Source organism: Tamandua tetradactyla, chromosome 2 (genome assembly GCF_023851605.1).
Source record: "Tamandua tetradactyla isolate mTamTet1 chromosome 2, mTamTet1.pri, whole genome shotgun sequence".
Taxonomy (NCBI): Eukaryota; Metazoa; Chordata; class Mammalia; order Pilosa; family Myrmecophagidae; genus Tamandua; species Tamandua tetradactyla.
In genome coordinates, this window is record NC_135328.1 from 128,529,214 (window position 1) to 128,554,289 (window position 25,076).

The following is a 25,076-nucleotide window of genomic DNA, read 5'->3' on the forward strand; positions in this document are numbered from 1 at the left end:
CTGGTGATAAATGCAAACTTTAATTGCCCAATAATTTTCTCATATTCGCAGGACCTCAAATGAATCACATCGGACAAGTTTAGCCAAATTTTGTCCAGCTTGAATTAAATATGCATTTCAATATGCTTGGTTTTCATTCCCCATATATTCTTTTAAACATTTAACCTCCTATTAGACATTTTGACCTTCAGTTTGACAACAATTTAATTTATCACTTACTGTAGAACTTTCTTTCCTTTTAAATAATTATTGATGTATAAAAATACTGATAAAAGGGCACAAATCATAAGTGCACTGATCAATAAATTATGAGGGAGTGAATACATATGTAACACTACACAGTCCAAGGAATAGAGCATACCCAGTGCCTCAGTAACCCCTTTCCTAAACTTTCAATTCATTACCCTAGAACATCTCCAATAAACTACCTTTCTTATTTCTAACCTTTAAATTAATTCTGCTTGAGTACTTTTACTCAACATTGTGTTTGTGACTTCATCCATACCACTGGATGTAGTTGTAATTCATTTACTTTTTAAATATAAATTTTTGTTACTTTCTTTTTACAAACTCATCATGTCCTACAAATATAAATTTCCCTTTATATCTGCCTCAATTCCCTCAATTTTCTGTCTCTGGATATTTGCTATTTCTCAAAATCTCCTATAATTGACATTATGCAATATTTGCACTTTTGCATCTTCCTTATTTCAGTGAGCATACTGCTTAAAAGGTACTTCCATCTAGCAGCACATTTCAGAAATTGATTTTCAATTGTGGCTGAATAATATTCTGTTCTATATATGTACCATATTTTGTCTATTCATTCATTTGTTGATGGACATGTGTTATTTCCACCTGTTGGCTCTTGGCAATAATGTTGCTAATAACATTGTGCAAAATTATCTCTTTGAGAAACTCTTTTATTTTATTTGGATATATGCTTAGGATAAGAATAGTTATGCCAGATGGTAATGCTATATTTAACATTTTAAGTAATTGCTATTCTGCATTCCACAGTGGCTGTAGTAAATATTTTACATTCTCTACAGCAATGTGCTAGATTTCCAATTGCTCTGCATCGTCTTCAACACTTGTTATTTTCCAGTTTTAAAACACAGTGACATGAGACTTCTGTGAAGATGATGGAATAGGATAGGTTGACATCACCCCTACTCCAAAGAACAGCTAGAGAGGGACAGAAAAAAGATCAGGAGAGCGATTTCATGATGTAAGTGACCTGAGAAGATCTTCTACACCACATAGAGAGGCCCTGGATGAAAAAGAAGACTTGAGACACAGAGAACTGAAGACTGGCCAGCTAGGGCAAACAGCCTAGTGCATCCATTTCCAGATGGAGGCCTGGAGCCATGAGGAGTGCATGAACAGAGAATGAGGACAAGAAAGCAAAAGTGAGGCGTCCTGGACCCATGCATATACCTGCACTGCGCCCCATCACTGGAGAGCTGTGCCCCTCCCCATGCCCCACATCCTGCTCTATATCTGCCTCACAAATACATAGCTTTAAGCTACTGAAGAAAATCAACATCCAGAGTAACCCTATCAAGATATTTACATATCATGAGGCCAACAGAAGATCCCTAACCATATGAAGATGCAGACAGATAAATGTAGTCTAATAACCAAAGTAAAACACTGGAAGAGACACTGGCTCTGGAAAAACTGATTGAAGATGTTCACATGTTTTTAATAAATAAAATCAGTTGGATGGCTAATGACATAAAGGATATTAAGAAGACACTAGAAGAGCATAAAGAGGAATTTGAAAGAATAGAAAAATAACAGACATCACAGTGATTAAAGATGTTATAGACCAAATAAAAAATATACTAGAGACACACAGCAGCAGATGTGAAGAGGCAGAAAAAAGAATAAAAGAACTAATGGACAGCACAACTGATTTTGAACATACAAAAGAGCAAATGAGGACAAAGATGGAGACGTTTGAATTAGGTCTCAGGGAAATGATGGACAAAATAAAGCACACAAATGTAAGAATCATATCTTATACTTAAAGGGCTATGAAGTTTAGTGGAGGATATATGGAGGAAAACTTCCAAACCTATATGAAATACATAAATATGCAAATTAATGAAGCTCAATGAACTCCAAATAGAATAAATCCAAATAGCCTTACCCAAGACACATATTAATCAGTCTGTCAAATGTTGAAGAGACGCAGAAAACCCTGAAAGTAGTAAGAGTAAAATAATCTACTACATGTAGGGAAACCACATAAGACTGAGTTCACTTTATTTAACTTGCACTATGGAGGCAAGAAGGAAGTGATATGACATATTTAAGATCATGAAAGAAAAAGGCTTCCAGCCAATAATGTTTTACACAACCAAATTGTCTTTCAAAACTGAAGAAGAGGTTAAAATTTTTACAGACAAAGGCTGAGAGAATACATCCACAAGAGACAAGAGACCAGCTCTACAAGAAATACTAAAAGGAGTTCTTCTATCTGAAATAAAAGACAGAAGAGGGTGGTCTAGAGGATGGCACAGAATTGAACAGTACCTGAAGGTTAAAAGAGAAAGAGGAAAAAAACATATAGATCTGACAAAACCCAAATGATAAGATGGTGTATTCAAAAAATTCCTTTATAGTCATAACTTTGTTAATAGATTAAATTTATTAATATAAAGTTACAGATTAGCAGAATGGATTAAGAAGTATAACCCATGTATATGCTGCTTACAAGAGACTCATATTATACACAAGAATGCAAATAGATTGAAAGTGAAAGGATTGAAAAAGATGTTTCATGCAAACTGTAAACAAAAGAAAGCAGAAGTAGCTATTTTAATTTCAGGCAAAATAGACTTTAAATATAAAGACATCATAAGAGACAAAGAAGGACACTATATATTAATAAAAGAGACAATTTGCCAAGAAGAAATCACAATCATACATGTCTATATTTCCAATCAAGGAGCCCTAAAGTACATGAGTGACATTGTCAAAACTGAAGGGTGTGATAGACATACCAACAATAATAGTAGAAGACAGCAATACACCACTCTCCTCTGTAGACAGAACGATCAGACAGGGGATCAACAAGGAAATAGAGAACTCTAATTTGATAAAAGAAATAGACCTAACAGAAATTAGGCCATTGCACCCCAAAACAAAGGATATACATCCTTCTCTAGTGCTCATGGAACATTCTCCAGGATAGATCATATACTGGGGCACAAAGCAGATCTTTATAAATTTTAAAACATTGAAATTATTCAAAGAATTTTCTCTGTCCACAATGGAGTGAAGCTGGAAATCAATAACCAAAAAAGAACAAATAAATTCCACAAATATATGGGGATTAAGTAACACACTCTTAAATAATGAGTGGAATAAAGAAGAAATTGCTAGAGAAATCATTAGCTATCTGGAGATGAAGGAAAACAAGAATACAACATATCAGAACATATTGGAATATGGCAAGGCTGTGCTGAGAAGGAAATTTTTTCCCATAAAATGACTATATTTAAAATGAAGAAAGAGCAGTAATTGAGGACTTAATTGCTCACATGGAGGAACTTAAGAAAGAACAGCAAGCTAACTCCAAAGCAAATAGGAGAAAAGAAATAATAAAGATTAAAACAGACAAATGAAACAGAGAGCAAAAGAACAATAGAATAATAAAACAAAAAGTTGATTCTTCTAGAAAATAAATAATATCGATAGGCCGCTAGCAAGGCTGACAAAGAAAAAAAGAGAAAAGATGCAAATAAGCAAAATCAGAAATGATAGGCGGTCATTACCACAGACCCTGAAGCAATAAAATAAATCATAAGAAGATACTATGAAGAACCATATACCAAGAAGCTAGACAACTTAGATGAAATGGACAAATTCCTGGAAAACAAAGTAACTAACTAAACTGACTCAAGAAGAAATAGAATATCTCAACAGACCAACCACAAGTAAATAGATTCAAATAGTCCTCAAAAATCTTCCTACAATGTAAACCCAGGGCCAAATGGCTTCACAGGGGAATTTTATCAAACATTACATAAAGAACTACCATCAATCTTGCTCAAACTTTTCAAAAAAATTGAGGGAAAAGGAACACTATCTAAATCATTTTATGAAACTAACATCACTTTAATACCAAAACTTCATAAAGATGCTACAAGAAAGGAAAACTACTGACCAACTTCCCTAGTGAACAAAGATGCAAAAATTCTAACAAAATGTAGAAAATTGAATCCAATAACATAGTAAAATTATTATACAACATAACAAATTTGGGTTTATGCCAGGAACGCAAGGATGTTTCAACACAAGAAAATCAGCTAATGTGATATAGCACATTAACAAATTGAAAGAGAAAAATCATATGATCATATCAATTGATGCTGAAAAAGCATTCAACAAAATTCAACATCCTTTTCTGACAAAAATATTTCAAAATTTAGGAATCCAAGGCAACTCCCTCAACATGATAAAAGGTATATATGAAAAACCAGCATAACACTCAATGATGAGAGGCAGAAAATATTCCCCCTGAGATTGGGAATGAGACAAGGATGCCCGATGTCACCACTATTATTCAACATTGAACTATTCAACATTGAGCTTGCATAGAAGTTCTGGCAAGAGCAATCAGACTGGAAAAAGAAATAAAAATGTACAAATTGGAAAGGAAGATGTAAAACATTCATTATTTGCAGATGATATAATACTATACTTGGAAAATACTGAGAAATCCACTGCAGAGTTACTGGAACTAATAAATGAATTCAGCAAGGTAGCAGGTTATAAAATTAATGTGAAAAAACAAGTATTGTTTCTATGCCAAAGCAATGACATAACTGAGGAATCAATTAAGGAAAAAAATCCATTCAAAGTAGCAACTAAAATCCATTCAAAGTAGCAAAGTATCTGGGAATGAACTTAACTAAGGATGTAAAGGACTTGTACACAGAGAACTACATAACAATGTTGAAAGAAATCAAAGAGGATCTAAATAGGTGGAAAGACATTCCATGTGCATGAATAGGAAGATTAAATGTAGTTAAGATGCAGATTCTACTCAAATTGATCTATACATTCAATGCAGTACCAATCAAAATTCCAACACCCTACTTTGAAAACTAGGAAAAGCTAGTTACCATATTAATCTGGAAGGGAAAGAGACCCTGAATAGCTGAAAGCATCCTGAAAAAGATGAAGTGAAACATATTATAAAGCCACCGTGGTCAAAACATCATGGTACTGACACAAAGATAGGAGTATTAACCGATGGAATAAAATTGAGAACACAGAAATGGACCACCAAATCTATGGTAAAATGATCTTCAACAAGGGGCCCAAATCCACTGAACAGGGACAACTAAGTCTTTTCAATAAATGGGCATGGGAGAATTGGATATCAATAGCCAAAAGAATGAAAGAGGACCCTTACCTTACACACTATACAAGAATTTACTCAAAGTGAATCAAACACCTAAAAATAAGAACCAGTAACATAAAACAACTGGAAGAAAATGAGGGAAATACCTTCAAGAAATAGTGATAGGAGGTAGCTTTCTAAACTTCACACTCAAAACACAAGCAACAAATGAAAAAATAGATAAATGGGAACTCCTCAAAATCAAATGCTTTTGCACCTCAAAAGACTTTGCCAAAATGGTGAAAAGATAGGTAACTCAATAGGAGAAAATATTTGGAAATCTCAGATTGGATATAGGTTTGATATTCTATATGCATAAAGAAATCATACAACTCAACAACAAAAGAACCAACAACCCAATTATAAAATGGACTAAAGATATGAATAGACATTTCTCTGGAGAGCAAATACAGAGGCTTAAAGCATATGAAGGGGTGCTCATTCTCATTAGCTATAAGGGAAATGCAGATCAAGAGTACAATGAGATAACACCTTACAGCTATCAGAAGGGCTGATATTAAACAAACAGGAAACTAGAAATGTTGGAGAGGATGTGGAGAAATTGTGACAAGTTATTCACTGCTGTTGGGAATGTATAATGGTACAGCCACTGTTATTTTACAGGAGCACTCTGTATATTCTAGATGTGATTTCTTTCTGGCTTGATATATTTTAAATATTTTAGTCCAATTCTGGGCTTGACCTTTCATTGATGAATAGAAGAAATAACACAGTTAAATTCACTGAAATTTTCATTTAACATTGAAGCTCTGTCTTGTTTAAGAAATTTTTGCCTTCCCAAGTTGAAAGTATTTTTCACCATTGTGTTCATTTAAGATTTTTTCTTTTTACTTTTTGAACTACAATATGACTGCATTCATGTGTCTACATGTTACCAGATTGATTCTGGATTTGCCATTTAATTCCTTTTATTTTCTTTGTATATCCTTATGTTGAAATTCACATTTAACATGACATCAAGAAACTTGAAGCAGATAGAATAAGTGTTCACATTACATGCTTTGTTTTCAAGTTTGTGTTAGCTTTGCTTTTCTTTTCTAATTTAAATATGAAATGTATAGTGTTTTCAGTGCCTCAAAAGTTGTGATTGCCATTGCAATTGCACTGAACTAGTAGATCAATTTGGAGAATACTGACATCTTCACAATAATGCATCTTTTCATTCAGTGACATGGTTTATCCCTCAATTTATTTTAATTGTAAAATTTTTCTCAATGTTCTTTTATGACTTTATGAGTGTAAGTCTTTTCAAACTTTCTTAGTTTTCTTTATAAGCATTTAGTACTTTTAAGATTTTGTGAATTTCATCTTGTGAAATATCATTTCAGTATGCCTCATGACTGGCATATATAAACCTAGAAGTTTGTATGTTAAAATAAAAATTTCAAAGAAAACCCAGTTCATTTCCTGATGCCTGCCCATGGAAAAGAAAAGAAAACCCAATGAGGCAAACTGGAAAAACTGAAGGAAGTAAACTGCACCTCAGTAATTGAGGGAGAAATCAAAATACCACTCTCCTTAATAGATAAAATATCTAAACAGATGATCTATAAGGAAAGCAGAGAATAAAATAATGCAATAAGAAAAAGACCTAACAGCCATATATAGAATATTATATACCAAAACAGCATTAAATATCTACTTCTCAAGATTTCATGAATCATGGTCTAGGAGAGAACCACATGCAGGACAAAAAAATATTTCAAGAATAACTAATACCAATCCTCTCAAACTCTTCCAAAAAATATAAGAGGTAACGCAACCTAAAGTATTCTCTGAAGACATTTTCATCCAAAAACCAAAGCCTGATAAACAAACTGCATGTAAAGAAAACTACAGACCAATCTCTCTAATGAACATATATGCAAAAATACTTGCAAATCAAATCCAGAAACACATTAAAAGAATTATACACCATGACCAAGTATATAGGAAGTGCCAACTTCATTGTATGCAAAGGTGTTTCAATAGAAGGAAATCACACACCACACTAAATAACCATAAGGCAAAAATCTCATATTCATCTTGATTGATGTAGAAAAGGCAATTAACAAAATTTAGCATACTTTCTTTATAAAGACAGGTCAAAAGGTAAGAATTGAAGGAAAATTCCTCAGGATGATAAACTTTATATATGAAAAACCTACAAGTAACATTGTCCTCAAAGGTGAGAGACTCAACGCTTTCCCTCAAAGATTGGGAACAAGACAGCGATGCCAAGTAACTGCTGTTGTTCATCATTGGGCTAGAAGCTCTAGCTGGAACAATTAGGCAAGAAAAAGTAATAAGATGTATGCATGTTGAAAGGAAGAAGTAAAACTTTTACTGTTTACAGATGACATGATCTTAAATCTAGAAAGTCCCAAAATAACTATGACAAAGCTACCGGAGCTAATAAAGTTCAGCCAAGTTGCAGGAATAGAAGATCAACACACATAAATCATAATGTTTCTATACACTAGTAATGAGCTATCCAAGGAGGCAGTCAAGAAAAAAATTCAATTTATAATAGCAACTAAAACAATCAAATATCTAGGAATAAAGGTAACTGAGGATGCAAAGGACCTGTATACAGAAAACTGAAAGCATTGCTAAAATTAATCAAAGAAGACTGAAATAAGTGAAAGGCATTCCACTTTCATGGACAGGAAGGTTAAATGTTGTTAAGATATCAGTTGTAACTAAATGTATCTATAGATTCAATGCAATACCAATCAAAATTTCAACAGCCCAGTCTGCATAAATGGAAAAGCTAATTATCAAATTTGTTTGGAAGGATAATGGGTTGTGAATAGGCAAAAACATTTTGAAAAAGCAGCATGAAGTGGGAGGAGTCATGCTTCCTGACTTTAAAACTTTATGCTTTAAGGTTACTGATTAAAGGCAGATATTTTGATCAATGGAAACAAATTAAAAGCTCAGAAATGTACACTTCAATCTATGAGTCAATTATTTATTTATTTTTATGCTGTATGGTGGAGGTCATATTTCATGCTTCTTCCATGTGACTCTTCTTTTATTGCAGAATCATTTGTTGAAAAAATTTTAATTTTTTTTGTTGGGGAAGTGCATGGGTCAGAAATCCCTCCTGGGTCTCCCACATGGTAGACAAGAAATCTACCACTGAGCTACCCGTGAAGCTCTCTGGTCAATTCATTTTTACAAGGCTCCTAAGTCCACTCAATTGCCACAGAACATTCTCTTCAATACGTTGTACTGAGAGAACTGGTTATCCATAACCAAAAGAATTTAAATAGACCCTTATCTCACACCATATAGAAAAATTAATTCAAAATGGGCCAATGACCTACGAATAAGAGCCAGTACCATAAAACTCCTGGGAGAAAATAGAGGAAAATATCTTCAAGTTCCAGTTATAGATGGTCATTTCTTAGACCTTAAACACAAAGCATCAACACTGAACTGAAATAAAGGTAAGACAAAAGAGTGAAAAAGCATCTGACTCAATGCGAAAAAGAATTTGGAAATAATATATCTGATAAGGGTTTGGTATCCAGAATATAAAAAGAAATCTTAAACAACAATTAAAAGGTAAACAACCCAATTTTAAAAATTGCCAAGAAAACATTTATAGGCATTTTTCCAAAGAGGAAATGAAAATGGATTTAAAGCACATAAAAATATGCTTATCTATACTAGCTATTAGGTAAATGCAAATCAAAACTGCAATGTGATATAACTTCACACCTAATTGAATGGCTGTTATTAAATAAATGGATACTACAAGTGTTGGAGGGGATGTGAAGAGGTTGGAACGCATATTCAATGCTATTGAGAATGCAAAACGTAACAGCCACTGTGGAAGACAAATGGATACTTCTTCAGAAAGCTGAATATGTATTTTTGTTACATTCCATCAATCCTACTATTTGGTATAGATCTGAAAGCAGGGAGGCAGGCAGACACTTGCACACCTATGTTCATAGCAGCATCATTCACAATTGCCAAAAGATGAAAACAACACATGTCCATCAAACAATTAATGGATAAATTGAAATTTGGTATATACATATGATGAAATATTTTGAAGTAATGAGAAGGAATGAGGTCCTGATGCATGCATATTTGTGGATAAACCATGAGGACATTATGTTCAGTGAGATAACTCAGACACAAAGAGTCAAATATCGTATATTCTCATCAATGTGAACTAATTATAATGTGTGAACTCATAGACATAAAATCTAGCATATTATCAGGAAATAGGAGGAGGCTAGGGAATGAGAAGTGGTTGCTTAATATGTGCAGAATATTTGACTAGTTAAAACTTAAATGTTTGGAAATGGATAGAGGTCATGGTAGCATGTCTTTCTGTGTTGAACAGCTGAATTGTGTAAATGTGGTTGAAGGAGGAACTTTAGAGTCATGTGTGTCACCAGAAGAGAAGTCGAATGTTTGGACACGGGAATATATAACACGGTCAATCTTGTGGTGGAAAATGACTGATTAAGTGTAAAATATAAAAATGTTCTTTCATGAAATAGAACACATTCATGATACTGTGGCAAGGAGTTAATAATAGAGTTTTATGGGAAAATGTATCTACTGCAAACCATTAATATCATAATATTCTTTCATCAACAACAACAAATGTATGACAACAATACTATGGGTCAATAATGGGGGCACAAGGTTTGGGGGATGGTATGAGTATTGTTTTTAATGTTCAATTTTTTTGAGTAATGAAAATGTTCTATAATTAATTGTGGTGATGAATTCACAACTATATGATAACATTGTTTGCCATTGATTAGATATGTTGGATGGATGTATGGTATGTGAATATATCTAAAAAATATTTCAATATAAAAAATAGTCTGATTGTGTTGTAGTGATCCATACCTTCTGGGTTAAGTAACAGTTTGCTGCAGTGCTCACACTTGTTAATATACTGGTGTCACCATAAATGATGAACACATTTGCTGATTAGTCTATGATTCTATCCATGAATGTCCAATGTCTTGACGTATACATCCTCTTGGTCACTGGTACCATTTCCATAAATGCCATGCAGGCACTTCATATAGGTATTGCTCATCTAAATTCCCAGAAGAACTGCTCACTTTGACATCATTATGATGCCTAAATTGATCCAACAAAAATATATCAATAATGAGACCATTCCTAATGCTAGAGAATTATCCTTGCAGACCATATGATAGAGAGGAAAATTGCCTCTTACTTTTCAGTAAAGGATCAAAAGATCCATAGTTTATCTAAGTCAAAAGAGCAAAAAAACAGGCTACACACTGAGATTTCTGGAAACTGAAGAAATAGAATTGAAGCAATGCACATATCATGTATCTAAACTTATACTCCTGATAATATCAATGTGATTATATAGCAATATTATTAGATAGAGCAAGTGATAAGGGAGCAATTTGACTTCCTATTCATATGCCCTCATTTAAATCTTGACTGTATTGTGGCTAGTTGAATGATATTGGGCAGGGTAAATGACTTCTAGTCATCAAAAACTTTACATTTCTTAAAATCATCATAATGGAACTCTTTCATTGGCATGCTATCAAAATGAGTTGCTGTATATAAAGCACTCATAGAGTGTCCAAATTTAGTAAGCACGTCATTATATTTATAGTAGTTTTTAAAATAAAGGGTAAAATAAATAAATAATGTCTGCTTATTAGAGATTATTTAGATTCCACCACCTTGAGAATATTGAATACAGAATTTCCATATGCTACCATGGTTTTACTCTTGCAAACAATGCCAGCCTTTGACTGCTTCATGCATTTCTAAGCTTCCTGCTCCAAATAATTCACACACCATATCAGGGATTGCATATTGTAGGTATACTCTCCTTTGGGACATGTGCAAACTCACTTTCTTCTTTCCCACTTAAGTGCTCAAGGAATGGCACTGAGGAAGAAAAACTTCACCCCTCCAGATACTCCTCAGGGCTTGTACTTCTGCCATTTTGTAGAGCTCTAGCAGCATTCAAATGTAGGCAGAGAATGCTGAAGTGATGCCATCAGTGAAAGCCACTTCCTTGGTCTGTCTTTGGCAGAAATATTTAGGATGTTCTGCCCACTTCAGACAGTCATATCACGGTGCTCATGGTCTTGAGATCAACCATTGCAGAATGCATTGTAGAGTTGGAAACCCATGGAAAGTTTGGGTAGAAAATCGGTGTTCCTCTTGATGTTCTTAATGGAAAAAGAAAGCCCAGGAAAGAACCGTTTTTGTAGTCCATCCTTCACCAAGGAGATAGTATGAGGAACACAGGTCAGTGTGTACACTTTAGGGTTAATTCCTTGACAAAGAAAAGGTCGTGTTAGCTAGTTTAGAAAGCTGGCTGTCTCTTCCTGACCTTGGAATTAGAAGCTTATGTGCATGGTGTTATCAAATACTTGCAAGGTTCAGTCCTATCCTCCTGGATTCAGAAGAGGTAGGTCAATTTCTAAAATTGAATTAATGGAAACAAAAGGCAAGTTCCTTGGGGAGGGGTATTTATAAAATGCTCTTAAAGATACAGGACACAGTGACATTTGTCTTACATGTTAAACATTACATCATGGACTGGCTCCAACATGAGATTGGTGGTAGCTATGAGGAAATTCAGTTTGATGAAACAAAACTTTGTGATCCATACAAAGAAACTAGGTAGGACAGGGAAATGAATATGAGAAAAGAGAAGGAAGGAAAATTTGAATATCAACTGGTGATTTGAGCTTGTTAAATTGGGTTTCAAATTTGGGTCTGGTTGGTGGTCATATGACACATTGAGGAGTGAGATAATAATGCATGAGAAAAGATAGTTTATTATGCACATGTCCCAGGAAAAAAGGGGTTCTATGAGTGGTCAACAGGAAGTGCAATTGGCTCAGGTGACTTAACCAGCATTGGGGAGCACATGAAGCAGCACGAGAGGGGCTTGTGTGCTTGTGCCTTTATTGTGTCCCCTGTGTGGTGGTTAGTAGTTTTCCTACAAAAGACAAAGATTGGTTAATGAGAATATGTGTGAAAAGGTACAAGAATGGGGGCCTGAAGACCTCCCATTAGGTTATCATTTGGGGCAAGCTGTGGGTTTTGGGAGAGGCATGGGAGGTATGGATGATGATGGAATAGGGGTTAAAGGTCTGTGGTACTTATGCCCCAGGTCTGGAAAGCTGTTCATTAACTAAGAAAAAAGATGAGTGTTAAGGAAAGTGTCTTAGTGTACTGCCAAGGCTGTACAGAAAATTTTGATAATTCTGACAAATAGTATCAACACACTTTTTCAAGATTTCTCAAAACTTCCTGTTTCCTGAGATTATGAGACTGATGTCACCAGAAGCAGGGACAATGCACTAGAAAAATATTGAGTTAGTCTTAGGGAGAAGAATTAAGAAACAGGAAATTTTTGACTCTACAATGCTCTAAAAGTGTATGAACAATTAAGAATTGGCCAATGTCTAAGAAGAAGTAGAAGCTTGTGGGTTTTCACTCATTAATTTTTAGATTAAATATTCATCAAAGACAGTAAAACATTTACCTTATCTTTCTTTTATGTTCATCAAAGTCTAGTTCAATTTTAATTTCCAACTCACAACTTAATTATGACAAGGTTCAACATGCACAATCTTCCAGAAGATTATGTGGTAGAACAGAGGCTTTTATTGTACTAACATTAAGATCTTTCTTTCAGTGATGACTAACTACAGTTTTTTTAAATGAATATGTAGAGATTCTCTAATTCTGAGTCATAGAGAGAAATTCAGTTTGGATTACAAGAAGGACCTTATCAGTTTTCCATATCTACTTTAATAAACTACCACAAATTTCATGGCTTAAAATAATACACATTAATTATCTTAGTTCTGGATGTCAGAATTCCAAAATGAATTTCATTGGGTGAAAATCAAGGTGTTGACATGGGTGTTTAGTTTCTAGAGGCTCTAGGGGAGAATCTGTCCCCTTGCTGTTTCCAGCTTCTAGAAGTTGTCTGCATTCTTTGGTTATTGGCCACCCTTCGCTCTCATCTCTGCTTCCACTAACTCCTTCTCTGACTCACAATCACCCACCTCTGCTTTTAATTTTTAAGTAAACACTCGGAATTACATTGTTTCCAAACAGATAATCCAGTTTAATCACCCCATCTCAAGATCCTTAACATAAACACATCTTCAAAGTCCTTTTTCCATGTAAGATAATGTATTCTCAGGTTTAGGGAATCAGTATGTGGCTATTTTGTGAGCCATTACTTTACTTACCACAGTTCTCATTGATATACTTAACAGTGCTTCAAATGAAGGAGAAAGAATAGAAACTATTTCCCATGTATGTTAAGCAAATGAAAGCTTGGGTAGCCATGTATATAACAAAAAATATCAGAATTTATAGCCAGGAGAATGTGAGGTACCAAAGGTGACCATATATGGGAAAAGGATGAGGAAGTACTTATATTAAACATGCATATACATATGCATATATGTATATATATGTTTAATATATAAACATAAAAAGTCATATAAAAAGTACAGCAGTCCCATATACCACTATAGTTAATGCTGCTTTAGGGTGGTAGCTTTGTTACAGTTGAAAGAATATTAAAACAGTATTGTTAACTTTAGTTCACTGTTTAAATTAGTGTATTTTCCCCATATACAACCTCATTATTAAAACTTTGTTTTAGTGTTATGTGCATGTATGTTATATGTAAGCACACACCTACAACTACTATAAAGAATAGAGCAGTCATTTAAAGACCCACATGTGTAAGTAGATGGATTAAAAATCAGATTTGGTGATTTAATATAGCCCTCTCAAATACTCCAGATCAAAGAGGCAAAAAATTAAAAATAGAAAAGAAAATAAGGTTGTAGAATATTTTAGCTTATTAAATATTTATATAAAATAATAGAACTCTGATTCAAAATGAACACCTGAGGAATATATAGACATCTTGACCAGTAAAAGTCAACCTAATAAGCCCCCAAACCATGAAATCAGATATGGTGTCTTTCTGACCACAAAATCTTTCAGGCTAACAATTAATAAAAATATACCTAGAAAATCCCCTTATATTTACAAATTAAGAGACAAGTCCATATGTCAAGGAATAAATCTAACTACATTAGAGTATATTTTATATAAATAATAAAAATTAAATAAAAATATGCGGTAGTTACCAGAGTTCAAAAATAGTTCAAAATTGAATGAAGAATCCAATAGTAAAATATAATAAGTTGATAATATGAAAAAATTTATGCCAAAAATGGAAAACAGATGAAATTAAAGTTACTATAAAAATGTTTTGTAACAAATCTAATATAATTTAGATTTGTAACATGCAATCTAAGTAGCACTTCATTTAATAAAGTGATTTAATCTATAATCTAAAATCATTAACAAACCAGTAGATTCACTGAAAAATTCTACCAAGTATTTAAGAAAAAATAACAACTAATTGCTCAGATATTTTCAAAAAAGTTTCTTCATTCATATGAGGCCATCCTTTCTTGGAACTCAAGTTCTACACAAACAATACAGGAACAGAAGGTGAGAAGCAGGGCAATTAATGGAAATAGGTAAAAAAACAATGTATTGGCAAATAAATCACACAATATCCATAAATAGTAATAACTGTGACCAAGTTGTATCTTGTCTAGTAATGGAAAATTGGAATATTTATTACATTTTTAAAAATCAATCAAATATTCCATTTTGTATTAGTGGATTAAAGAAGTGAATATATGATCATCTCAAAAAATACCAAAAACCTTTCATGAAGTAAACAGTAAAGTGTGAATTGAAGACCATTTCCTCTTTCTGATGAAGAGACACTACAAACACAAATACAAAGAAAAGTATCAGGAACAATGGAAAAAATGTTGAATAATTTTCTTTGAAATCTGAGCAAGAAATGGTGTACTTATCCTCTCATCTGTTCAATATTGTACTGGTCACTGTATAAAAAATTTAAAGGCTGCTCATTAAAGGCCACTCTAACACCATTTATATAAATCACACTTAAAATTTGATGTGAGTTGGCCAGATGGTAGGATAAGATACCTTTGTATTATTTTACACATATTTAAGATTCACATTATTTGGAGAACACTCTTGAGCGAGTAGAATATAACATCATGCAGAAAAATAATCAGGAAAGGCTGTGTGAACATATAACTCACCAAAACCAAATTATAAGAAATGAAAGATATCTAACAATATTGATTAAAAAAACAAATGATGAAATGACATTTCATGTATTTCTTCTGTAAAATACACTTGAAAATCACTTTGGAAATTATGTGAGAACAGGACTTTGTCCTACACCTCAGCATGCAATGCAATGAAGGACCATGTTTCTGGGAGGAGTTTGGCAATATTATACACAACTAGATTACCTCAATCTGTAAAATGTACAAAAATGATGTACAATTGGTTAACTGATGTGATGTTTAGAATATAAAAAATTAGAAACCACTTAAATACCCAGCAATATGATATTCATTACAAAAGTTATTGTATTCATATATTTTTATTTATATATATGTGTGTATATATATCACACTAGATGGAAGTTTTAAACTGATATATATTGATATAAAATTAACTATTGTTATATAGTATGTTCATGCCATGCTATTGTGAAAGAAAACCGGTTATAGAATAGTATATAACAGCATATCTGCAAATACAAGACTAGCATGTATATATATATATGTGTATATATTACATTATATATGGAGAGATATTTTCATGACTTGATAGCATCATGTACTAATAAAAGTTTGTTTGATCTTGGCCAATCAAAGATCCCTAAACATTTAGGTCAGCTATTCTACAGAGAAATGAGATTTTTGAGGTTCCTCTACCTGGAGACCAGAGAGCAGATGAGCACAGGTCTCATGTCTTCTCCAGGAACAGAGCTGATGGCCCTTACCTTTCCATCCCTGTGCCCATGTAGGTGCTGAGGCAGACACTGTAGCATAGTCTCTACTGCCACCCAAGTGCCTGGGGTGTCAGAGATGTCCTTCCTCCAATGCCTACCACAAACCCACCATCCTCACAGAGACATGAACATTTATGAAATATTTATTTAAAGAATTTCTAGGTATACAGAAGAGTCATATAAAAAGTACAGCAGTCCCATATACCACTATAGTTAATGCTGCTTTAGGGTGGTAGCTTTGTTACAGTTGAAAGAATATTAAAACAGTATTGTTAACTGCAGTTCACTGTTTAAATTAGTGTATTTTCCCCATATACAACCTCATTATTAAAACTTTGTTTTAGTGTTATATATTTGCTATAATTCCTGAAAGAATATTCTTATACGTGTGTTATGAACCCAGTCCGCCATCCACAGCAGGGTCACTGTGTTCCTCAGTCCCATGCTTTATCTTCTAACTTTCATTCTAGTAAAATATATGACCCAAAAAGACTCCTTTCAAGCACATTCACATGCATATTTCAGAGCTTAATCACACTCACATTAATGTGCTACCATCACTACCATCCATTTCCAAACTTTTAAAATCAACCTAAATAGATACTCTGTACAAATTTAACATTGCCACACCAATACAAAATGTTAATGATAGGGAAAACTGTGTGTGTGTGTGTGAGGAGAGCATACGATAGTTCTGTATTTCTGCATGATTTTTCTATACTTCTACAAAACAAAAACAAAGCAAAATAAAGCAAAACCAATAAATTAGATCTTTAGTTGCTGAGCTGGGGTATATCCATGATATAAGTTTAAGTGAGAAAAGAAGGTGCTGAGAAATAGCTATAGCATGAACACATTTTCAAGAAAGAACAAATCTCAAGCACTTACATATATGTGCATCTGTATTCCTTTAAAATAAGATGTGGATGTTTACATACTAATTTGTGAATATTAGTTACCTAAAAAAATGATGGGAATGAAGGGACTATTTATTTTTCTGTATATAACAATGTATATTTTTTCTTTTTTCATAGTGAGCACCGATTACGTTTGAACGTAAAATGTAAACAAATTTTTAAAAACCTTAAAAATCAATTAAGATCATAGTAAACAGAAATTTTAAAGTTATGGTGTACATTGAAAAGTAATGACCTCCTTTATCACCACATGAATGCCAAACTCATAGCCCATAATCAAACTGTTCTTCACACTGGTGTCTCTCAAAGAGTTTAATAAACAATAGCTTGGGTATAACATGAAATTCATAGTCCAGAACAAGAAAAATTGATGGGCAAAGCACAGATATGCTATTGAAAATCAGGGGTAATTTTTGTTGAACTTGTTTTTTCAAGGGCCAATCTCAAATTCTTCATCACTATCTTCTTTTTAAACCTTCCGTTCAGGATTTTTCGTCTCAGTCACTTATTTGCTCTGCTTTCCATATCAGCAGTCTCTCCCTTGTTTTCTTCTCTTTCCCCTGCTTCCTGACATCATAATAAGTTACCTGTTGTCTGCTGAGAGGTGGGTGAGAAACTGAAAACCTCAATCTAAGATATCTGCCGAACTGCTAGGGATAAGCTCATGGCTGGTGTGAAGATTTTTTAGGAACAGCACAGGCTAGGGGCTCAGCAAGACCACCTAGTACAATTACTTCTAAGGCACTTGTCTCCTGTACCAAAACTCATGCTGCAGCTTCTCCAGGTTCTACTATGATCACCTGCCCCTGACCACATTTCCAGGATTGGACGTAATTTTAGTAATAGGCCTGGGGAATATGCAACAGATCATTCTTACAGGAAGTGCAGAACATAAACCACGTTTCCACTTGGCCTCAGTTACAAGGTTCAGTAATTTCATCTGGGAAGTTTGGAGCATTCTACTGTTCTTGATGTGTCCCCATTAAATAAATGCAAACTACGAACCAAATGTGGAACAAAGAATTCATACAGTGTTGAATTATCTTAGCTTTGTTTGGGACTACAATTCTCCTTCTGTGCCTGGAGAAAGGTTTCTCAAATTGCACTGTGCATTACAGTCCTGGATATGTTTTGCAAAGCTAAGATCACGGGGTCCCCATTGCAAAGATTCTGATGCAGTAGGTCTGGGTTGGATCCTGAAAGATTGAACTTATAAGTTCCCAGTGCTGCTGCTATTGCTTGTATAGGCTGCACATATTGAGAATTGGATCTTGGATAAAAAGATGTGAGTCAAGGACCAAAATTCTAGGTCATTTCTCAGTGCCAAATCTAGACCATTTCCCTTTTCACCATCTTCTTTGAGGGTATTAATCCCCCCTCATTTCTGCCACTATCAACTGCACATAATTAAAGTAGGTCTAAATCACTATAATATGGACAACTGGATGAAATGTTTCTTTGTAAACCAAGCTTTGACATTGTTTCATGTCTGTTTTCTTTTTTCATTTTAGATCATTTAGTTTTCATTTCTCCTCTAGTGTTTCATCTCTAAAAATCATATACTGCTCCACCCTCACTCTCATACTTTCACTTAAATAATCTTATGCCTCCAAAATTTGCATAAATCTCCTGTACTCTCAATCTGTTTTCTACTAGATCCTTACTTCATCTTTTAAGGATACACAAACCTCCCCCATCTGATAACCAATCCCTCACCCAGCATTCCTGGTACTCTCCCATCCATGCAATTTTCCACCTCTGTCTGCCAGTGAAGCCTGTTGAAATGGTCATGCACATTCAAATGTATCTATTCCACACCACCCAACCATGTGTCATATACCCATTCTAAAGGAGCTTCTCCTCCTAAACGCATCGTCACCTCTTTTTTTATTTTTTAACTTTTTTATTAATTAAAAAAATTAACAAACAAAACATTTAGAAATCATTCCATTCTACATATATAATCAGTAATTCTTAATATCCATCACATAGTTGCATATTCATCATTTCTTAGTACATTTGCATCGATTTAGAAAAAGAAATAAAAAGACAACAGAAAAAGAAATAAAATGATAATAGAGAAAAAAAAACTATACGTACCATACCCCTTACCCCTCGCTTTCATTTACCACTATTTCAAACTGAATTTATTTTAGCATTTGTTCCCCCTATTATTTATTTTTATTCCATACGTTCTACTCTTCTGTTGATATAGTAGCTAAAAGGAGCATCAGACATAAGGTTTTCACATTCACAGAGTCTCATTGTGAAAGCTATATCACTGTTCAATCATCATCAAGAAACATGGCTAATGGAACACAGCACTACATTTTCAGGCAATTCCCTCCAGCCTTTCCCCTGCATCTTGAACAACAAGGTGATATCTACTTAATGCATAAGAATAACCTCCAGGATAACCTCTCGACTCTGTTTGGAATCTCTCAGCCATTGACACTTTGCTCATTTTACTCTTCCCCCTTTTGGTCGAGAAGTTTCTCTCAATCTCTTGATATTAATTCTCAGCTCATTCGAGGGTTTTTCTCAGTCCTTTGATGCTGAGTCTCAGCTCATTCCAGGATCTTTGTCCCACATTGCCAGGAAGGTACACACCCCTGGGAGTCATGTCCCACGCAGAGAGGGGGAGGGTGTGGTCACCTCTTTTATTAATGTAGTAGAGACTCAGTATCATTCACCTGATGTAACTCATGGCAGCATGTGACAAATTTGACCATACATTGCTTGTGAACTTCTTCCCAGTACCCACTATCTCTACCTTGTCCTACTCCTGCCTGTAGCACATTGCTGGCTCCCTTTCATGCCCATTGTAAGAGTGATAATTCTCAGAAGTCAGTCATCTCTCACATTTGTTCTCTCCCTACAACGTCCTTTAGGTTATCCCATCCATTCCCATGCTGCCAAATACCACTAATAAAGTGTAAATGCCCTCAAAGTAAGTCCATCTCTCACTTTGATCTGCTGCCCCAAATATTAATCTGGCCACACTCAAACCACATAAGAAATTATATTGATGGGTCAATTCACACTGACCAGGTGATATATTGAACTAATCACCTACCCCCCAAACTTGTTCTTCTCCCTCAGAATAAAAGCCTGCATGGTGCAAATATATTGGCTAAAATCTGAGGGTCATTCTGGACACCCTGCAACTTCAGTCTTATATAACTTAATCATGAATCCACTTTTCTGACCTGCTTATAGAGCTGCTAATTTTGAATAATCTTTTATCACATTCCAGGTCACAAACTAAATATCACTAATACATTTTTGTTTTAATCTAAGTTCCACAACTCAATTGGACCCTCAGTTTATAAGTTTTATAAAAATGTTAACATGTATGTATTATTATTTCTTTCTTTTTTTTTTTTTTTACATGAGCAGGCACCGGGAATCAAACCTGGGTCCTCTTGCATGGCAGGCAAGCATTCTTGCCTGCTGAGCCACTGTGGTCTGCCCTATTATTATTTATTTGATATTCCTCTTACTAAATCAGATGTACCAAGAAGATAATACTATTGTAGGTTTTTCATATGCTTTACACAGCCATGTTGAAATATTCCTTTGCACATAGAATGTGTCCAGGCAGATTTGTTGAAATAAGTTATTCAAATTCTAAAAATGAACTGTCTTAAATATTTCAAATCAATTCAATTAAAAATTATACAATTGGGGGTCAATTGTGGCTCAGTGGCAGAGTTCTTACCTGCCAAGATAGAGGCCCAGGTTCACTTCCCAGAGCCTACCCATGTAAAAAAAATGATAAAATAATCTGCTTCGAGTTGTTTACTGTGATAAATGGACTCCTATAAAAAATTCCAAATCATTTATTTCCATATTCCAATAAAATATCTAGATATAATAATTTCCTTAAAATGCAAGCTGAATCAGTTCATCTTTCATTTCTTATGAATGTTCACCTTAAACTTTCATTTCTGTTGACAACAGATAGAAATAAAAAGAGAAGCCACATATTCCTTTCGTTCCTAATGACCTACAGAGTCAATATCATGATCTTTCATTCCAAAGATGTTCCAGTTTAGAGGGAAATTATTTCTTTTTACAATTTATAGGTCATCTACTATTTGTAAACCTGTGATCTAAATTCTGTGATCCATAAAGAGTCACTGCCCTGGTTTATCATAAAAAGAAGAGAAGAGGTAAATAAAAGAGTAATGCTTTTGCAATATATATATAAATATATATAAGTAGAATCAATTCTGTGATCAACAATAAGATGGAGACAGAGATGGAGAGAGACACAGATAGAAGAGATACAGAGTCACAGAAAAAGAATGAAAAATTAACTCAGTCAACAGTGTGATAAGACTGATGATGTGATAATTGAGTAATAATAGAAAAAAGCTAAAAGCATACTCTGTAACACTTTAATTTCCAAAGAAAAAGATAATTTGACCATGCAGTGCTAAATACTGCTTAATATTCATATGAATGATGATGGTAAAATAATTTGACTTAGATACCGAGAATACTTCAAATACAAGAATGTAAAAAAACCTTCAAAATTACATGACAAATATCAATGCCCCGTACAGAACTTTTTCTTAGGTATGGACTAATTTAAAGAACAAATTTGTGCTATCTTAAATTTTACAAGTGAAAATAAATTTAAGTAGACTCCCTTTCTGCCATGTGGATTCAGTACTCACCAGGAAAGACTGGCTTAGAAAACATATCAAAACAAGATGCCCCATGGTTGTTTGTCTCCAATCTCATCAGAAAACCCAACTCCTGTTGGAAAATATGCTGACTTCCTCCTCTGATGTCCTTTTATGGAAGAAGAGAGTTGGTAACCTACTTAGCCCATTATTCAGAGAAGACACCCAGTTCTATATGTATTTACAATGATTATTCATGCATCCTTGATTTAATCTAATGTATGTAATTACTTCTATGACCTCCCCACAAGTGTTACTATCTTAGAACATTATTAATCCTGCTTCCTCCCTCCTGCATTTTCTATTATTGCTGTTATGCACTTTAATTCTACAAATGTGATAATCCCTATAAGATATTTCTATGAATGTTTCATAAAACAATATTCATTTATATTTCTCTGATATTGGCTTTCCAGGGGCCTTTGTCTTTCTTGCATTTCCAGTTCAAGAATTAGCCCGCCGCGCTTGGGGCCGCCCGGGAGATCCAGGTCAACCGGCGCTCCCGGGAAAACAAAAACAATCCGCGGCGCCACGGGGACAGCAGAGCGCGGCGGGCCGGGCCAGAGACGAGGGGGGCCGAGCGCCACGGCGCGGGCGGGCACGGGCCGGTCAGGGCTGCCCCGGAGCCGTGGCTAGCGCGCCTGTCGCTCCCGCCACCGCCGCAGCCGCCGCGCGCCTTGGGGACGAGGAGCGAGAAGCGGCCTCCGCCGGGCTCGGGCCGCAGAGCGCCGGCATGGACCAGTGCGTGACGGTGGAGCGCGAGCTGGAGAAGGTGCTGCACAAGTGCTCGGGCTATGGGCAGCTTTGCGGGCGCGGCCTGGAGGAGCTCATCGACGACGCCGGCGGCCTCCGGCGCGAGATCCTGCAGAGCCACGGCCAAGAGGCTGAATGATCAGGGACACTTTCACTTGTCTTGGCACAGTGCTGTAAAAGAATAAAGGACACTGTTCAGAAATTGGCTTCGGACCACAAAGACATCCACAGCAGTGTTTCTCGGGTTGGAAAAGCCATTGATAAGAATTTTGATTCAGACATTAGCAGCGTGGGCACAGATGGCTGCTGGCAGTCAGACAGCCAAAGGTTTCTCAATGAAGTCATGGCAGAGCACTTCTTCCGACAGGGGATGCTGGATGTCTCCGAGGAGCTATGCCAGAAATCTGGTCTTTCTGTAGACCCAAGTCAGAAAGAACCATTTGTGGAGCTAAATCGAATATTAGAAGCATTAAAAGTCAGAGTTCTGAGACCTGCTCTCGAGTGGGCGGTATCAAACCGAGAAATGCTTATAGCCCAGAACAGCTCTTTGGAATTTAAGCTGCACAGACTGTATTTTATTAGCTTGTTAATGGGTGGAACTACAAATCAGCGAGAAGCATTACTATATGCTAAAAATTTTCAGCCATTTGCCCTGAATCATCAAAAAGATATTCAGGTTTTGATGGGAAGCCTCGTATACCTGAGACAAGGGATTGAGAACTCACCGTATGTTCACCTGCTTGATGCAAACCAGTGGGCTGACATCTGCGACATCTTCACACGGGATGCCTGTGCCCTCCTGGGGCTCTCTGTAGAATCCCCTCTCAGCGTCAGTTTCTTTGCAGGTTGTGTGGCACTGCCAGCTTTAATTAATATCAAAGCCGTGATTGAACAGAGGCAGTGCACTGGAGTTTGGAACCAGAAAGATGAATTACCTATTGAGGTGGACCTTGGTAAGAAGTGCTGGTATCACTCCATATTTGCCTGCCCCATTCTTCCCCAACAAACAACAGATAGCAACCCACCCATGAAATTGGTCTGTGGTCATATTATATCAAGAGATGCCCTGAATAAGATGTTTAATGGTAGCAAATTAAAATGTCCATATTGTCCAATGAAACAAAGTCCAGAAGATGCCAAACAGATATTTTTCTGAAGGAATAACTTTAGTTTGCAGTTTGTAAGTGAAACTGAATTGCGGGCGCATTTCAAAAGAGAACGTTCCATTTAACTCAGCTAACCAAGGACTCACGTGTTTATATAAGCTAATGCTCCGGAACCTTTGCCAACATTTTAGTATCTACACACTGAGGGGGAGTGCGCCAGATGAATATTATCATAGGGCTTTATTATACTCTTGGTCTTCATTTCTGATCAAGTAAATACACCAGCAGTTGTCGTTCAATGCAGGTTTTTGTACTTAATTATATGGTGATTTTTTTTTTTTTTTTACTCTTTAAGAGCAGAAACAGAAATTGACCTCCCTGCCATGTGTTTAATATTTCTCCAGCTTTTACTTTTCTCATTTTCTTGATAACTGAAAGCTTTGAGAATGTTTGTGAAAAAGTTTTATTTCCTCTTATGTATACATAATTAAATGAAAATTCTTCAGAAAAAGTTTGATAAATTGAATTGTTATGAACTAATATGCCTTTTTTTTTTGCTCAAGGAAGGAAGCTGTGATAGATTTCAAATACGCTTTTTGATGTTTTCGTCTGCTCCAGCTCTCACTGAGAAGTCAGCACACCTGCATTTGAGCTCTTTTTGTAGCCCCAGAGGCTGTCTCTTTAAAATTTTGTTTAAAATGTGGTAGGCTGGTGTGACAAGTCTTCCGCTAGAACAGAGTGGAATCAGTACTATTGTTTCTTTGCTTTTTATTGCCAAGAGGTGCTTGTTTTAAAGTATGTTCAATAAAATTAAATTCCAAAGTTAAAAAAAAAGAATTATATGATTCTTGAACCCTAAAAACTCACTCTAGTGCTTTTTCTCTAAAGCAAGTGCTAACAAAGAAAGGTTTCCATTTATGGACTTCTGAAGACATCTTTATTTTGTGGCAATAGTGGTGCTGGGAATAGAATAATGGGTTGTGAGAGTCTTCACATACTTTTAAAATGGCATTATTTTGAATTTTAGCTTATTTTATTTATTGTGACATTGGCTGTCACAGTTTTCTTGCTTATTTGGTTTCTGGGTTCTATTGAGGTTTTCTTAATAAAATCTTTGGTTTTATAGCTATTGTATGGTACATTATAGTTCCCTCAGTATTGATGCTGCTCATGTGATATTGACTTTCCAGTGTCTGTGAGTTGAAGTCTTTCATCAATGAAGAATATGCCCATGTATTTTCACTT

At 35.1% G+C, this 25,076-nt stretch overlaps 1 long non-coding RNA gene and 1 pseudogene across 1 annotated transcript in view; one reads left to right on the forward strand and one right to left on the reverse strand.

Moving 5' to 3' along the window:
• Positions 1-22,120, reverse strand: part of LOC143673844 (uncharacterized) — a 113,520-nt gene extending 91,400 nt beyond the window's left edge. The window contains exon 1 of the long non-coding RNA XR_013170698.1: positions 21,964-22,120. This is a non-coding gene — a long non-coding RNA (uncharacterized LOC143673844). The remainder of the gene's footprint in view (positions 1-21,963) is intronic.
• A 585-nt stretch (positions 22,121-22,705) lies between these two features.
• Positions 22,706-24,648, forward strand: LOC143662114 (E3 ubiquitin-protein ligase RMND5A pseudogene; annotated as a pseudogene).
• Positions 24,649-25,076: the final 428 nt, after the last annotated feature.